This window comes from Strongylocentrotus purpuratus, unplaced genomic scaffold, assembly GCF_000002235.5.
Source record: "Strongylocentrotus purpuratus isolate Spur 01 unplaced genomic scaffold, Spur_5.0 spur5_scaffold_5, whole genome shotgun sequence".
NCBI classification, from domain to species: Eukaryota; Metazoa; Echinodermata; class Echinoidea; order Camarodonta; family Strongylocentrotidae; genus Strongylocentrotus; species Strongylocentrotus purpuratus.
This window is the reverse complement of record NW_022145611.1, coordinates 45,124,083-45,129,092: the sequence shown is the minus strand read 5'-3', so window position 1 is coordinate 45,129,092 and position 5,010 is coordinate 45,124,083.

Below are 5,010 nucleotides of genomic sequence, written 5' to 3'. Positions count from 1 at the left end.
TAAGTATGTCTCTCCTAAAAGAAATAATGTATCCACTTGCAAAGCCTTTAACTCACATATTTAATCACTCGTTATCGCAAGGTGTTTTCCCTGATCTATTAAAACTAGCTAAAGTCAACCCCATTCTCAAAAAAGATGATCCTCACGAAATTAGTAACTATCGTCCAATTTCCCTACTTCCAAGTATATCCAAAGTCTTAGAAAAGATCGTTCATAATAGGCTACACAAATTTATCACTAAACACAAAATACTCAATTCAAATCAATATGGCTTCAGAAAAAATTACTCAACTGACTTAACATTAATTCAAATTTATGACAAAATTACAAGTGCCATAGCTAACAAAGAGCATGTTATAGGTATATTCTGTGACTTGAGTAAAGCATTTGATACGCTCAATCACGCTATTCTACTCTCCAAACTCAGTCATTACGGAATTCGGGGTCAGCCACTCTTATGGTTTAAAGATTATTTAACAAACAGAAGACAATATGTTACATTTAATAGTTATGATTCTGATCCCCTTTTAATTCAAAGCGGTGTTCCTCAAGGCTCCATCTTAGGTCCACTGTTATTTCTTCTTTATGTAAATGATATTATCAATACATCCCCCCTTCTTTCTTTTATCTTATTTGCCGATGATACAAATATTTTTTATTCCCATAAAGACCTTAATTCGTTAAACAATACTTTGAATTATGAAATTAACAAAGTATCAGATTGGTTTAAATCCAATAAACTTTCACTTAATACAAAAAAGACTAATTTCATGTATTTTAAACATCATTCTCATAACACAGAAACACCTATATATATATTCAAATCGATGGTATGCTACTAGAGAAGAAAACTACTTCCAAGTTTTTGGGTGTTCTTATAGATGAACCTTGACTTGGAATGATCATTTACACCAAGTTACAATGTGCATTTCCAAAAGTATTGGAATAATCTCCAAGTTAAAGTTTCTTCTACCCCATGCAACCTTATTCCTACTATATAATTCGCTAGTTCTCCCGTATATAACATATTGTAATAGTGTATGGGCAAATTGTGGTTCGACAAAAATTAATTCTATTTTCAAACTGCAAAAGAAAGCCATACGTATTTGTACAGGTTCGCATTTCTTAGCTCACACTGATCCTTTATTCTATAAACTTAAAACACTAAAAATTTTCGATCTGAACACTACTCAAGTAGCAGTTATTATGTTTAAGTACATTAATAATCTGCTTCCACCATCCTTTGATAACATGTTTAGGTTTAATAATTCCGTTCATTCATACTCTACTCGCATATCTGGAAACTTCCATCTTACAAACCCCAAATTATCAATAACACACAAATCTGTTAGACATTCTGGCCCGGACATTTGGAATGATTTACCCGACAACATAAAGTCTTGTTCAACCATCTACTCCTTAAAAGCTACACTTAAACGACAAATAATACAATCATATGCTCCCCTCTCTTTAAATTAGTATAACAAAACCGTGACTTATTTATTCTTTATCATGCAACTGCTCACTGCACCTGCACTTGCACCGCACCCTCTTGATCACTCAGTTTTTCGAAGAGAGTTATGTCACCAATTCTTTTTACGAGGCCGCCATCCATCTCCAGCCTAACCGCTCACGATGATGGTCTCCTGCGTTCCAAATTACCTCTCTAATTTATAAAAAATATTTCATATTTCTTATGTTATTGTATGCTTCGTACATGTTTATCGAATGATATAATTGTACATGATTTTTCATTCAATTACTTTTGTAAACATTGTATTCATTGTATTTGTTATTGTTCGAAATTTTGTACTTTGACTTTGAATTTGTATATTTTTGAACGCAGAAATAAAATCAATCAAACAAACAAATATGGATGTTAGATGCACTTAAGAAGGCAGAATGAAGGTATGTAATGATGCAATGTGATGAATGTTGTATATAAATGCTGTAAATATGCGATATTCTATGATTAAGTACCTTTCATTCGCACCTAACTCGCTGTGTACACATGGATGTAACTTACATTGAACGGTAGCCGAGACGGTCGGCTCACATACCAAATGTTATTGTTAAGTAATGTACACTACGGCATGCGATTGAAAGGTACACGTATGCAAGAATGTAAACAAAGATTTGCCTAGTTTGAGTTAATGTACAAAGATGAGTACTTGGGGTACATAATATGGGAAAGTTGTTATATGATTTATACAAGTTTATATTGATAATTTAGATGGTTTAGTTATAAAGATACATGCTGTAATTATGAACAGAAGTGATACAAAGGATGTATGTCAAAGGTCTGACTTAGTTCAATTAAGCTGGTAGTAACAATTTAACAAACAGTTATAATTGTATTTAATTTATATGCAATACAAGTTAATGTGTGAGATCAGGAAAAGAGCGAAACAAAGGTTAAAACAAGGGGTTAATTAGCTGTAAGGTGCATATTATTGATACGAGTCACCAGGTTTTCTCAAAGCGTATATTCATGAACAGTTGACTTATGATCGGTTCAATCTATTTTCATTTGTGCAGTTTGTACGGAGCATTTGGAGCAACGAGAGAATTGGAACAATAAAGAAACGACCAATAACAAAGTTAAAGATGCTTCCGCTACAGCCACCATGGGCTTTTCCTTTGTTCTCCAATTTCATTTTAAACTATTGTATTTACTGACCATTCCTTGTATGTATATATACTTGTATGTTTATTTGCATTTGCTGTGTTTTTTATGAAAATGAAATAAATAAACGAACTTGAACTTGAACTTGAACTTGAAATGCATAAATTGTGATATGTATACCAGAACGTGAATTGTGAACAAAAGAACGGTTCATTTATATGATGTAGATTTCTGAAAGGGATAACATATACAATTCAGATTATCAGTCATTTACTTCATGACCGTGGATAATAAATGTATATTATTCACAAGCCCGGAAATAAAAACAATTCATGAGTACAGAATACTTGTAATATCTTTGACGCGAAGGTGAGTGTTGGCAATACATCGTGTTTCCGTTTTTCACATCCGTCTGTCCGTCCGTCTGTCATCCATCCTGAAGAACAGCCATTGGCTAAAGTATGCCACCGTGCTAAAATAAAATAAACAAACAAACAAACAAAAACCTGCATGAATATCATAATAATTGTAAGGATCATTTCAAGACTGATGAGCTTCAAATATACGTGTACTGTGATTTGGGAAGGGAATCACTATGCGTACAGTTGCTCTCATAATTATGTGCTACCTTTGCTACCCCAGAAAATTTTGCTTAACGGGCTCAAGAAAATGTGATTTTTATTTTGTTTACTTGCCCCCATTACCTTATTTAAAAAAATGTTAATGCACATGTATTTCTTGTAGTCTGTAATTATTGTATGCATTTTGGAGTCGACTCTGTTAAGGTATGGGAGAAGTATGGTATTGAATTTTTCGATATGCATTTCTAGATGTGTTTTTGCCTTCGTTTCTCTTCTTTATTTCTGGTCATTCCTCTCTATTTCTATTTCACTCCAACCCCCTCTCTCTCTCTCTCTCTCTCTCTCTATTTCTATATCACTCCCACCCCCCCTCTTTCTCTCTCTCTCTCTGCTCTCGCTGCCTCTCCCTCTTCATTTTTTTCCCTTCGTCTCTCCTTTCTCTCTCTTTCCCTCCTCCTCTCCACCTCTTTCTCTTCTGGTGATGTTTTTCAGTTCAACATTCTATAATAATTATCTGACATTCTTACTGTGACCAATAATACCTACAGCCTTCAAATTTTCTTCATGCGCAATATGTTTATACATGTACTGTATTCATGTCAGACTTGTGATTAGCACACTAACAGGACTCTAATTTTAATACTTTTTAATATTTGTAATCTTTATTATATCATCTGAATGGAATTTTTATTGCATTTTATCGCAGTTTTTCCTATGTTACAGTAAAACAATATTAGTTAGATGTAATAAAGTATAAATTGAATGCATCATTGTGTTTTAGTTTCAATATCGAGGGTAGAAAAAACAAGTCACATTTAATATATCTTACAGTACACATACAAATACACAAAATATACACTAAAAACATAACATAAACATACTATAAAACATTTCATACAAATAGGAAATTAGATGAAAATGGAAGAGGGGAGAGAGTAAACGAAAGAGAGAGAGAGAGACAGAGAGAGAGGTTGGTAGGAATACTTCATGTAAGCGATCGCAAAATAGAAGTAAATTAACCCACTTGAATTTCACGGACATTTCGTAAAAATATGGGTAGTGAGGCGGAACATTTGGTAAGTATGGGTAGTGAGTTGAATAACTTTGCTGCTGTGTACGAGAAGGTCTGTTTTTTAAAATCGGATCTGGGTTTGGCAAGGTACAATTGGTGCATTGAAACTGATCTCGTGGGATACGGGTTAGCACTTTGAGGTAGAGCTTGTTTTAGGTAAACAGGACGAGATTATTCAGGATTTTATACATAAGTACTTGATAATTGTATTCCAATCTGTGTTTGACGGATTGCAACTTTAAAGAATTTAACATAGATTGTACAGGCGTATAATAATCTGCATCTAATACTAAACAAGAATACATGTTTTTACATTTCTGTAGTCGGTTTAAATCTTTCATTTTCAGTGATCCCCAAACAGTTGAACAATAATCAATGTGAGGAAGAATTAAAAAATAGTATAAATGAGTAAATACACGTTTTGTCAAACAGTGCTTAATCCTCCGCATACATAATAAGCGAGTTCATAATCCTTTTAACAACATCATTAACATGGGAAGACCAATCTAAGTTCTGATTTACAATAATACCCAGATATTTTAATTTCGTTACATTTTCTATAAGTTTACCATCCATTTGTATCTGTAATTTGACTGGATTCTTCTTCCTTCGACTTGAAAATGACATAACTTTAGTTTTAAAAAGTTTCAGGTTGTGAAAAAATTGCATTTATCAGATTTGACCTTGTAATACCTCTGATGTTGTACACTGGGTCTAATTTATTTCATTTC